The following is a 14,242-nucleotide window of genomic DNA, read 5'->3' as shown; positions in this document are numbered from 1 at the left end:
GCATATGTCAGGTATTCGCACGCACGCACACACATACTCAATTGCTTTTAAGTATATGTACATGACATATGGCCAGCATTGCCAGAAAAGATTAATGACTTTTAGGGATTCGTCAATAGTACTGTGCTTTTATATAGTGCCACTGAGCGGCGAAAAGCGTAAAAACAGTGAAAACCAATGGAGCGTTGTAATCAAGGTTGAAGTGTTGTTGAAAAATGTATTCGTGTAAATAATGTTTGAAATTAATAGAAGCCAAGCTTAGTCATATGGTCTTTAATCATGTATGTAGGTATTTGCCATGAATTCTTGATTCTACTGTTTATAGTAGGTACATATGTATGTAAATTTTACATCTTCAACAATGTAGGTGGCGCCCTCTGGTCATAGGTTTCCATTATTTAAGGTTATGATTTTGAAGCGAACATGGTTTTCAAAGATTTATGATTCGATACGTAAGCTTGCTGATATAATCATTTTCTAAAGATTGTCCACAAGCAAATTATGTTTAAATCTGAAGCAGCATTTTGCAACCGGTTTCATGCAAGCAATATCCTTGTAATATCAAAAGACTATAAAAAACTTGACTAGGACGTGTAAACACTAATAAGAGGCATCGGATTAGTAACACACGTTACATTAGTACAAAAAAAGCTCAGCTATTTAGAATCGCAGGCTGGTACTGAGTGTATACCGCCAAACGCTTTTGATCGTCATCATAGGAGGAACTTTGTGCGAGTTGCGAATAAAGTGGATACTCTAGCTAAGGTTTGGACTGACACTGCTAAGATAGAGCTACACAACGTATACGTTCTGCTGGTTAAAAGTTATTGCCAAGGTTATAGTCCTAGAATCAGAAGTCAGTTGTCGGAACATATTCACTAGGTACTAGAGGACTTAAAGTTTTCATTGTTATTATTCGCATGCTATAAAGCGCAACATGCTTTATGACATTTTTTCCCTAGGTAACGACCAAAGGGGCTTAACTTTGGCATAGTGAGCCGCCACCCTTCTCAGATGTACTTATTGCTGAGAGGAAATTCCGAAATGTCATAAATGCAGCAGCCACTTGCTTTATACCAACCGGTCCAATCCCATGGCAGCCGATGGGTTCCTTCATCGGCAAGCGCTGCCGTCTTAGTGTACAACACACTGCTACAACAATAACAATCAGCCCCCCAAGTACGGCCCAACTTCCTGACGCTGGGAGTGGTACTCACTGACGAGCGTAAAATCCCATAATAGCCGGATGTACATACCGGATCGAGCCGATGAAGTCCTGCAAGTGCACCCTGCTACAAAAGGTGGCCAGCGTAGGATCGCTGCTCAGATCCTACTGATCCGCAACGTACATAAGCGGTATTTATGAATAGAACACTTGAAGCAATTTAACTTAGGCACCGGCATTGGCATGCTGTGGTCTACTGTTAAGACAATATCCAAACCCTGCAAGAGGGATCCAAAGATATGTGCCTGGTAATTCAGCCGTCAATTTACTGGGCATATCGAGAGTGACAAGGCAGAGAGAAGAGCCATTGTGGTCTCCAACCCGATGAACAACCATGTTAAACTGGCATGTACGAAGTTACAAATGCCGTCCGCAACACCAAGTGTCCAAGGCACTGGGCCCAGATGGAATCTCTACACTGATGAAGAACTTGAATGTACCGGGAGATACAGATACTCAACCTATGTTGTTGTTGTAGCAGTGTGTTGAGTTCTATTGAATATCCAGATACTAAGGTCAATCGCATGACAACCGGTTATACGTACCGGATTGATCCGTCGGCAATGGATTCTGCCTCAGTTTACGTGTTAATCCTCATTCTATCTCTGATTACTCTCGCAGTTTCCGATGCTGTAAAATAGGCGGAGTGATCCCGCTACTGGAAAGCATGGAAATGATCCGAGTAAATGAAAGTCGTAAAAATCGATCTCCCTTCTCTCGATCTAATTCGCAGAATTTCTAGATCTGGATATTAAACTGGCGTCTGTCTGCAGACGAATGAATGAAACATTGGAGAACTTCCTTGTTCTCCAGAATGCGATCTATAAAATAAGATGATTTTTTGCTACTGACAAGTTATTGCACAACTCTATTCTTGTTGACGTTTAAATATTTATTTACTTTATAAATTGACACTTTATAAGTAGTAAAACAAAATTCAAAAAATTAGCACTCTTAGTACTATTACAATTAGTTGGATCGATTTCAAGATGCTAGGTGTGTGTGCCGCTTGTAACCAGGGACCATCCAACACACGTCACCTGTTCAGCGGCCCCATCAAACCTAATGCGACCAGTTTAATTTGAAAATAACCCACTCAAATTGAGAAGTTCCTAGATATGGATATTTAACAGAACCTAACAAACAAATAAATGATGAAGAAACAAATGTTACACTGTTAAAACAAAAAAAAGACATGTTAAATCAAAAAAAGTAAAGAGACCCCAGATCGGTTTATATGAGAGCTATGCCACGTTATAAACCGATTTTAATCATACTTAGTACAGTTGTTGGAAGTAATAACAAAACAACTTTAGCAAAATTTCAGTCAAATCGGATGAGAATTGCGCCCAGTCAAGTCAAGATCCAAGATCGCTTTACATGGCAGCTATATCAAAACATGGACCGATATGGCCCATTTACAATCCCAACCGACCTACACTAATAAGAAGTATGGGTGTAAAATTTCAAGCGGCTAGCTTTACGCCTTTGAAAGTTAGCGTGCTTTCAACAGACCGACGGACGGACATGGCTAAATCGACTTAAAATGACATGACGATTAAGAATATATACATATTTTATGGGGTCTCAGAGGAATATTTCGAGGAGTTACAAACAGAATGACGAAATTAGTATACCCCCATCCTATGGTGGAGAGTATAAAAATTTATGAAGACACAGCAACAATAAGTGCTTATACTATTTTTTCGTTTCAAAAACATTGGCTTATATTCAGGCACCTTAAACTGGATTTTGCATACAAAATAAACGGGTTTCACTATTACCGCTGAATTTGCATGGAATATAGATATGACCTCTATTGTATTACTACATCACTATTAACGCAGAATTTGCATAGAAAATACATAGGGCCACATATTATCGATTTCATTAAAACGCAGCAAATCGATAATTTTGTCACATCTGTTTGGCGATAAGGTGTCGATATTTAACAATATATCCACATTTCAGCTAATAATCAAAGAACGTGCATGCTATTGAAATTAAAAGCAATGCTCATCAACGGATTAGATTCTTCTTGCATTTCATTTTGAAAACACATCCATATAGCTAGTCATTATTATTCAAAAATAAATTGCATTTTGTTGTTAAGTATCAGTCGTCATTAGCATCATCATCATCATCAACAGCTAGCCGCTAGCGAACCAGCCAGTCAGTCAGCCTCTAACTAAAATGGGTGATGAGTGGTGAGTAACCAACATCTCTCTCGGATTGTTTCTTTACACACTTGGAACATTAGATGAAGTCAAAAACAAGCAACAACAAAAAAAAAAACAGAAAATTTCTATAAAACCCCCGAAGAGTGAAGGGAGGGAGGTAAGGAAAAGTGAGTATTATTTGCGTCATTTTCTTTGCTACGGTCTTTGCCCCTACGTAACAAATAATTTCGTTGCCGAATCTTTCTGTCGTGTTTGGTAGAATTTTTTGGATTTGATATTTTTTGTGTGTGATTTTAAAAATTGTACGTCACATTGTTTTTTTTTACATTAAACGGACAAGAGACACTACTAAATCAACACGACACACCATGGTCGAATGGCGATTAATAATAGACGCAATGCACTTGGAGGGCCAAACACATCTACTACTAAGTCACCTGGCAAACAGGTGACAACAGACAAAAACAGAATCAGAGTCAAAATCTATTGTTGGATAATGATAAGAAGGCATGAGTTTTGGGGGGAAGCTAGACAGACAGCAACAACAGTGGTAGCAGCAGGAACAGATAAATGGAAGGTGCTTAAATAGATTTTTGTTTGCAATACGCATATTTTGTTTTTGGTTTTATGATATTTTAATAGTTTTTTTTTTGCTAGAGCCCACACCACCCCTTTAATAATTGTTAATTGTGCAATCAGCATGAAAGCCCAGCAAAATGAGTTGGTTTGCTTTATTGTTGGTTATCTCTATGAGATTATCTTGATTTGGTGGCTTTCTTTTTTGTTTTGTTGCGTTGTGTGTGAGTTGGTGTACACAATATTTAGGGGTTTCTTATCTATGCCAACACCAGAACGTCGTTTTCAAGAGCTCAAAACTCGTACCAGCCAGAAAGGTATATTTTGCGTTTTTTACCTTTATATGGCATGGTACTACAAAGTAATAGACCATGTAATATTCGTTGTTTATTCCGAAAACCCAAAAAAAAGTGTCTGAGTGTTATTGTTAATGTTATCTTTCCCCTCCTATGATTGCAAAACAATATTTTGAACAGACCTGCCTCTTATTTGCACATTTTTGCACAAACCATTGCTTAGTAAGTTTTATGCAATATTTGAAGTAGATTTCCAATAGCATTTGTATAAGTTGAGTAAATGTGAAAACGTAGATCGATCCAGTAAAGAAACCTACTGCTTCATGTGAATTTATTTGTATAAGGCGTTTCTTAAGGTTATTTGCTTAGAAATGTTAAATTTCAAATGCTTTTCGAGCTGAAACGATTGTTTTGGTATAGAAAATCACATTGAAAGGCAATAACTTAATGAGTGGACCAGGGTAAATATTAATAATCGATTCGTCAAAGTATGCAGGGCGATATAGAAAAGATTGGTTAGTTTGAAGGGCCTGCTAACCGCTTTGCTAGAAAACCTAAAGCTCATTGTGTTCGGTCTTGAAGATATGGGAAGGAAAGAAAAGAAAGCGAAGAGAGAGGGAGGAAAACCCATTACAAACCATAACCACAAAAGCAGGCGGTTCTCATTGGTGAGAGTATCCTGCAGTTACTTCAGTACTTTACATAAGCCTAACGTATGTGAGAGTCTAAGCAGGGAAAGCAGTGTTCACCCATAATTTTGTCTTCTCCCCACAATTTAAGGCGATCGAAACAACCGCCTCCAGCATTTCATCATCACTACAATCCTTTACCCTGTGTCCAGCGCAACTACAAAGTTCTGACGTTTCAATAGTCCAGTCCGGACTCCTATCAGCAGATCAGCCAATAGTTTTATATATAGTCCAGAAAGTTTTCTTTAACGGCATTCCAAATGATTTCGTTGTCAGACCTATAATGCTACATGGTTGTTGTTGTAGCCACATAGCATGTGAAGCCATCTGGTTCAAAGAATCGCCGCGGGAACAGGATGGCCATTGGTTATTTAAAAGCGCCAATAACTCGCCATGTCATATCAAGCAAGAGGCCACCGTAGCGCATAGGTTAGCATGTCCATGTCTATGACGCTGAATGCCTGGATTCGAATCCTGGCAAGACCATCAGAAAAAATTTTCAGCGGTGGTTTTCCCTCCTAATGCTTCCCTAAACATTTGTGAGGTACTATGCCATGAAAAACTTCTCTTCAAAGAGGTATCGCACTGCGGCAAGCCGTTCGGACTCGGCTATAAAAAGGAGGCCAGTTATCATTGAGCTTAAAATTGAATCGGACTATACCCATTGATATGTGAGAATTTTGCCCCTTTTCCGTAGTGGAATGTTCATGGGCAAAATTTGCATTTCCATATCAAGCATAATAGGCACTCAGTATTTATGCAAGAACCGGTGCCGCCCGACCTCTAACTGAGACTCGATACCGCTAATTGTCCGCGATTGCCGTTGCAGCTACTCCGTATGGAGCATTCCACTATCCGCAACCTGTGGACGCGCTCGCTAGCTCGCAGCTAGCTCCTCGTGACAACAATGAACACCACACAGATCGGATTTCAATGTTCCGACCTGTGTGGTGCCCACAGCTATCCCGTGCCGGGAAGCTTAATGTTTGTTGTTGTTGTTGTAGCAGTGTTATACACCGAGGCGGCAGCCCTTGCCGATGAAGAACTTCATCGGGTCAATCCGGTAGGTACAACCGGCTACCGGTGCTTCATAAGTCCACCTATTGTTCAATACTGAGCTGGATCCAACGGATGACTTGTCTGTGCATAACAGCGTCACTGAGGACGATACCATTTGATGCTACACCTGTAGTATTCCAAAATTATGTGACCTTGTCTAGACTTGAAGAGGTCTACCGCTGTCGTTTGCTAGAACGTCGTAGTCATTGTGGCCATCGTGATAGGTAACAGGACAGATTGAAGGTTGCCTGTAATGACTTTTGCCGAAGCTGTAAGGACGTCGAGGAAGAAGAGACTATAGAACATATGCTGTGTGTGTACCTCAGTGGCAGTCAGAAGGAGTTCCACTTTAGTTTCTCATTTCTTTGAGAACTTGTATGACTTAGCGTATGTGAACAGTCGCAAGTTGTTGGGCTTTTTAAAGACATCTGGATGGTTCAATGGTAGGAACAAAACGGCATCTTCCTTCTCTTGTTCTTGCGGTATCACAATGGACGAAGACGTCAAAGTGAGTCTGATGGCATACCGCCAATTAAACCTTACATAACCTAACGGAATGCCGTCTTTGTTTCTTTAAAGGCCTAGGCATAAACCCCATGAAGAAATAGACGACCGAATTCAAAACAGAAAATTGCAGGGCCATGCCCAATCCAGGCCATTTGATAGAACGATCCTCTACCTATCCTCCATTCCACAATGTGCTCAAGTCAGTTGCAAGAGGTCGTTGGTTTGCTCCCTCCACACATTCTTCTTCTCTTTGTTTCTTTAGACTTGATCTAGTCGCACACTTTTAAGACTTTTTCAATGCGATATCACAATGGACCAAATAGAACTCGTCTTTATCTACCTTAATACAAGCCCCACAAGCAGCGATTGCTAATTACTTCACAATTTTCGCTGCAACACGTATGGACCAGAACTAGAGGACAGAGTGGGACTGAGGTCTAAAATGAGTACCCAGATACTGACTGTGATCTGTCTCCGAATTCCTGACTCTTATACGATCCTGCAGAGAAAAATCTGGGCGATCAAGGAATGCTTGAGGTGTTATGGTGTTAACGGAGGACGTCGAGTGTAAACATCTTTATGGGAAGTAAACCTGCTATCAGGGTTGTAATAATCAGGAATCTAAGGTCAAACAAACAGTCTTGGAGTGTAAGAAGGAGATTAACGCTTCCTCTGTAAGAGGGAATAATGGAGACGATTTGGCAATGAATGCCAGAGAACTGCCATAAGTAAACTTGGTGTAACCGATGTGTATAACTGGCCCAAGCAGTCCGAATGCAGGGTGTGGACGAAGAAAGCACATGTAGCACTTTGAAACAATGAAACGGTCGCTAGGACGAAAAAAAAACCTGCTGTCAGGGGATAATTATAAACACCACACAGGTTAAAATTCTAAACTCCATTTGTGTGCTGCTCATCCTTATTACCAGAATCTCAGCTGCGTGCTACCGGTCGCGTGCACAGGTTGCGGATAGTGGGACTGTATCTGCAGTCGCGAACAATAACCTGTCGAACCAGAACAAGGTTGCCCACCTATGAAGCTCGATGAAGATCGCCCACTCCACATGATGTAAATGTGGCTACAACTACAAAAACGAAAATCCTATGGCGGTATCCGAAATGTGAGAAGACAAGCCTTTTTGCAAAGTAAAACAAAAATAAGCAATCCGACACTGAACGTTTCCTTAAAGATACTTTGCGCCTATAGAGGGCGCAATTTTCATCCGATTAGGGTAAAATTTTGTACAATAATCTCCCTCATGACTTCCAATTGAGTTTTTTAACCTTGGTTTTAATTGGTCTGTGCATTGATATTGCTTCTATATAAATCGATCTCCTAATTTTTACTTCCCATTTTCGTTTGAAATATAGGGGATGGGAAATTAACGATAGTATCGATACTATCGCTATTCATTATTAAAACTATCGAATATTGCGATTATCGATAGTTAGCCAGCTCTACTAAGGGCACACGCAGAATTTGTGCGGCAAGTTATTTTTAAACTTTCCTGCGAATCACAGTCATTTGTGCAAGAAACAAATATCGAGTCTTATTTATTCTAGGACTATGCAAATTCGCCGTATTTGCGGAAAGTTGTTTTGAAAATTTGTAAAACTGGACAAAAATTTGACATCACATACTCATACTTGCATTCCTCATCTTGAAACTCTGTTAACGATTGCGAACTAACTACACCGTTGCCAAGGATACGTCAGATTGGTCTTATAGAACATATTTTCTCGATCTCTACACGTCCGGTTTAAGTACCAGGATTGATATAGGACCACTCTTTGCCAAGAATTGCTTCCCCTAAGCCAAACTGCGGCTACATCTACAGCAACAAGACTTCACTCAGCATATTTAACACACACACACACTCACCAACTTACACAAAAATCATACCAAATTAATGAAGCAGCTGTTTTCTACATATTTAAACCCGCACTTGTTTACTTAACACAGAATGAGACCAACTGAAAAGTCTATTAAATCATCTGGGCCACTGACATTATCTCCATACCAATTTAGCATGCACATAGAAATAATTTAAGATGCTTCTTTGTACGTGTTCTTAGCTGAGTTGACACATAAAACCTTATCTGAAGGGAAACCCATTTAAGTGGTTAGTGGTTTTTACTTGTAGACAGAGGCACAGTGTTTCATAGCTTGTCACTCAAAATAAAGAATGACATTGTCGCATGCCTGCATGCATTAGGTGGTCCACTTTCTTGTTGGTATATAAGCTAAATCGTTTAATCATACGATTACCTATTCATGGTTTGAGACAGAAATATCTGCTATAAGTATTGCAAATGTGTACTCTAACATTCTGTTAAGGGACAGTGGAGAATCTTCGGGCATCAATTAATGCTATCCGACTAAGGGCTGAAACCGCTAACATTTTTTCACTCTATTCGTTGACTAGTTCATCATTATTTCGATGATTTTCCCTCTATAAAATCAGCTGATTTGAAAGAGTTTGCAAATGAATTGGGTGACAAAATATTAATGGCCCTAACCACTAACCGAGTTTATGTGGTCGGAGAGTGATTCCATAGTTTTTGCCAGCCCAGCATTACTAATAAGGGCTGACCAACTCTCAAATTTTTGTAATGCCTTTTAATGCATGATTCGAAACCCCTGCGCCACGATAGGCTTTACCATAAGTATTTTTTTTCGATTTGTTGTCGTTGTAGACACATACACATGTACTTGCAGGCGGGGGTAGCGTTTCTCAAGCTCCCTATGGTGAGCAATGCCGTTCCGCTGTTTTCCGCTATAGCCGGGATTGGGATTTGGATTTGGTTTACTTTTCGCCTTTAATACCATCACTGACTTTATATACAATCCCATGGCAGCCGGTTGTACGTACCGAATTGGCCCGATGGAGTTCTTCATCGGGCTGTCGACTCAATGTATAACAACAACAACATTACTGAACATATGTAGGTATTATTAAAATAAAATCAACTGATTTTCCTATATTCATCTTTTGTTATAACGATAATGATTTCGATTATAATTTTGTAAGCAATGGCCAAAATTGTTTGTATACCCTACATTACTTCTGTAATAATGCAATAAAATGGTCATTTGTTAACCGATTCTGTCGAAATTTTGGGAGGAAGGATTTTCTTATGACTCTCGACTTTACTTGTGAATTTCATGGAAATCGGTTCAGATTTAGATAAAGCTCTCATATATATCGCGCGATTTTCACTCTTAGAGCCACTGCAAGCGCATTTAATGACCAATCTTCCCAAAACTTCGTACAACGATTGCTTCGACGACTTCCACAATGCCTATAAAGTATGCTCTAAATCGGTTCAGATTTAGATATAGCTCCCATATATATGTTCGTCCGATTTGCAGTAATATTGCAATAAAATGGTCTCTTGTTAACCGATTCTCTCGAAATTTGGCAGGAAGGATTTTCTAATGACTCTCGATCTCTTACTGGTGGATTTCATGGAAATCGATTCAGATTTAGATATAGCTCTCATATATATGTTTATACGATTTTGAGAAATATTGCAAGAAAGTGCTCATTTTTTTAACGATTCTCTCGAAATTTTGCAGGAAGCATTTTCTTATGGCTCGGTACTTCTGGCGAATTTCATAGAAATCGGCCCAGACTTACATATAGCTGTCAAATATGTATATCGCCAGATTTTCACCCCAAGAGCCACTGCAAGCGCATTGATTGACCAATCTCTCCAAAATTTTGCACAACACTCTCCTCGAAGTCTAACACATTATCTGAGAAGTTTTCTCGAAATTGGTTCAAAATGTGATATAGCTTCCATATATCTGTTCGTCAGATTTTGGGTAATTTGCAATAATGTTGTCATTTGTCAACCGTAGTTATTACAGTTTGAACATATTGGCTCGCCGAGGTCCATCAAAATTGCTTCAGAATTGGATATAGATCCCACCTTGTACTTACAGGGTAGGTGTAGGGTATTGTACAGTCGGCACCGCCCGACTTTTGCCTTCCTTGCTGGCTTTTTTTTTCTCAATTTGCAATTTCTAGACTTTGCGTATAATAATTACAAAAATCTATTCGAAGTACTAGTATTTAGAGCTAATTAACTAAGAGTAAGTAAACTGATTTTATGTCAAAAAGGATCGCTATCCCCACATGCAACTACATCAAGAACATAAACGAATTGTCTAAACTATAGGACATGGAATATTTAAGTTTGGGTCATTAAATAGTTCAGGCTTTCGTCATATTGATGAAGAAATTACAATTTTTCAGTTCAAAGTTCAAAACTTTAAAGAAGATGCAACATTTTGGTTTTGGATAACACTGCCATTTATGTCTTGTTATTACTATGTGTAGCACAAAAAGACAGTACATTCGTTGTTGCTTAACCATCTTCAAGGTCTACATACTCCAGAGATACCGACATGTGCGATAACATTTTATTATTGTCCTATGACCTGCTGCTGCTGCTGCTAATGCTTCCATCTAAAGGGGTCGTCTGTAGATGCCTGGTTGACTGGCGCATGATCTTTCTTCCGGTCAAAGCTTTTTGACACGACGTTATGTTACGGTGTTTGTTGTCATACGACAACTACAACGACAACGACGATGACTACGACGACGCTAGTCGGTAATTGTTGGTAATATTGTTGTTTGCAGTGAATGACGGATGAGGAAGAATCTAAAACAAACGTTATTCTGGTAGTATAGTATAGGCGATGGGGACAGCCGCCGTTGCCGCACTGCGACTGCATACAGTTAAACATTTTCACTATTTTGTTGTTCCATAACGATTGTGTTGTTTGTTTTTGTTTTTCTCACTTATAATAATTGACATGAACGGTGAAAATTAACAACAACGAAAATAAACTAAAGTCTGCCAAGAAGAAGTAGAGTAACATTTGCTGGCTGCTCGTTATTATAAATATAAAACGACTTACTGTTGAATGACCCAAATTAAGAAACATTCACATATTATTTTCATTTGGAGCAGGTCGGGTAAGAACGGGGCAACACGTCGGTGTAGTGTTGTGTGGCGGTGGCTGTGAAGAGGTAGGCCATCAACTAGCAAAATAGCAGCTTGCTTGTAGAGAGCTAGCCCATTGATGAACCCACAAAAAACTGGGCGAGTGAGTGAGACCACGGCGATAGAGATGGAACGAACCCACAGCCCACCGAAGAGAAAAGGTGCTAAGGAAACATACAAAAACAGTTCCAAGTTTCCGCTGTATGAAATGCAATTAATGTGTATTTCCTTTTTCTTTCTTTTTTACCTCTTGTATTTTTATAGGAGTGAAGTCAAACCTTTTGAGATTTTCAATTTTTTCTTTTGTAAGAAATTTGAGTACCCGGAAAACAGTTTCTAATGGTTAACCGGTATTCAATACGTCCCCAACACTACAAAAGCAGCAACAAACACAATTTTTCAGCTTTTTACACAATAATTTTTCAAATCTTTTTTTTTTTTTTGCTCGACAAACACAATTTTTCATTTTTCGCTCGTCGTCGTCGTTTTCACCGACGGTCACACACACACACACATATACGCGTCGACACTCACGCATGCATAGCAGAACACACATACATCATAATCTATGCCACCACCATTACACTTTGAAACATATACATCTACAATATAGAGAAAAAGGCACACACTTTGTATCCAATTTGCGCGAGTGTATACGAGTGTGTGTGTGTGCTTGAAATCGATGATGATGTGTTTTGTATTTTTATGAAATCTTATTGTTTGTTGTTTTCCAACTGCACTTTGTTTGTTGTAATTGATTTCAAACATTTGCCATTATATTTGGCACACACTTTATTTCAAACTTTCGTCGGCCACATTTTAAAACGCAATTTAGGAGATACACACCAGACACACCGAGATCGAGATGAAGAGGAAAATATGTATATGCTTATATATCTATCTATGCGCTCGCTGAAGTGTGTGTAAAAATACATTTGAAAGAATATGCACATAGATAGATATATACGGAGGAGTATGTATATACATATTTGGATCCAGCTAGCAAGACGACGACACAGTGTGGTGTATGTAGTGGTGTGCAGCGAAAAACCTTGGCTGTAGTTGTACTCGTCGTCGGGGTTCTGGCAAACTTTTCTTTTCTCAATTTTTTCTCGCAAATGAGTTTCATTGGAAGATTTTGTAGCAATTCGTGATGTTCGTTTATGCTGAGATCACTGCACTTACATAAAAGCCTTAGCGATAAGCAAAATCTTAATAAAATTTGTTTTATTTCTTCACTTTTAATCATTGACTTTTCCGTACACACACTGATTCTTCTCCTCTTCACAGTAAATTCATGTCCGCCATATTTGATTTCAGCACAATGATGCCACTCTTGCAAAATTGCCAAATGGACAATCGGAAAAATCGATAAACGATAAAATATAAGATACCGACTACTGACACCCATTATATTGCGTAACCAGGTATTCTAATAGGTTGTTTACACATTAAGATAAATTGCTGGAGTTGGCTCCCTACAACTCCCAAGGTCGGGTAGCACAATTTTAAAGCACGGAAAGTTTTATACTAGTTTTCTTTTTAAAAGTGGTTCATAAACGACCGGTTTTATTTTAAACAAACCCATCCATTTATTTTTATTGGTCATATAGCGAATACATCCACAATAGAAAAATGAGCAAGAATATGTAGACAATAATTGTATCGTGTAATTTTTGATTAATTTTAATAATTGAAATATGTCAAAAAATAAACGTATTGAAGAGCGTTGCGTTGAAAAATGAAACTCTACAATCAAATAGAAAAAAAACAACTCGTAAATGTTAAAGAATTTTTAACCATTTTTAAAACTACTTCAAGTGTAGCAACACCGAATTTCGCTCGGTTTTAAGCGCTAAAGTTGAAAATTTTTAAACTTCTCCGCTTTGCTTTGTTGGAGTTTTTGTGCAGAGTTGCATATTTGTAAGGTTACGCTCAAAACCAAAGCCAACGCGCTCATTCTGTTTTATCCAGCTGCAAAAAAAATTTTTTAACGGTAAACAAATCCAAATCATATATTTTGAGCTGAGCGCACAAAAGGTCGAAACAATTTGAGCGCGTTGAGCTTTAGTTTTGAGCGTTGCGTTGCAAAAATGCAATTCTGCACACAAATTCCAAATTTAAAAATTGTTTAGCTGTTGTGTTTATCTTTTTTAACATTTGTTTCCAGAGTTGCATTTTTCAAAGCAACGATCCTCAACGCGCTCATTCAGTTTAGGCCTTGAGAAATGGGTTGACATATCCTAAACGAAGTTTTCCTTACCGGTACCGTTACCGTAAATTTCGCTTGCAGGTACGCAGCTCAAATAAAATTTTCTTTGCATAACAGGGTGACATAATAGGTATTGGTGTATTTTTCTTGTAACTACGAATGAAATGTTTTTTTAATACCTCCATGCAACATAAAATAAAGTTATTTGCAAACATAAACTATTCACCACAGCATATATGTTTTAAATTAGTCAAAAATGATTAAATTTGGGCAAAAATTTATATCGATGTTTGTCGCCATCTTGTATACTACACAACTATTTTTCAGTGGCGACATAAATGTCTTGGCCGCAACCAAGATTTATTAAGTTAAAGGTAGTCGCAGTTGCCCAACAACAAAATATTGAGTGCACTATCTGTCAAAATCAGTGATTAGTGCAACTCTGATTTTGTATATGTAACTAGTACGCGCCATTTTTCGTT

The 14,242-nt window shown here is 38.6% G+C and overlaps 1 protein-coding gene across 6 annotated transcripts in view; it reads right to left on the bottom strand.

Annotated features, from left to right (window-relative positions):
- LOC106082394 (serine/threonine-protein kinase MARK2) overlaps positions 1-12,851 on the bottom strand; it is a 110,647-nt gene extending 97,796 nt beyond the window's left edge. For 3 of the 6 annotated variants that reach the window (XM_013244871.2, XM_059368610.1, XM_059368612.1), the window contains exon 1: positions 12,734-12,851. The gene's annotated coding sequence lies outside the window, so the exon portion shown is untranslated. Of the gene's footprint in view, positions 1-11,462; positions 11,924-12,733 lie in introns of those variants that run through there. The other 3 variants (XM_013244874.2, XM_013244875.2, XM_013244872.2) reach the window with 2 other exon arrangements.
- Between the last annotated feature and the right edge of the window lie 1,391 nt (positions 12,852-14,242).

The sequence above is a fragment of the Stomoxys calcitrans genome, chromosome 5 (assembly GCF_963082655.1).
Source record: "Stomoxys calcitrans chromosome 5, idStoCalc2.1, whole genome shotgun sequence".
Taxonomy (NCBI): domain Eukaryota; kingdom Metazoa; phylum Arthropoda; class Insecta; order Diptera; family Muscidae; genus Stomoxys; species Stomoxys calcitrans.
The sequence above is the reverse complement of the archived record's forward strand: the minus strand, read 5'-3'. Positions and strand labels throughout refer to the sequence as shown.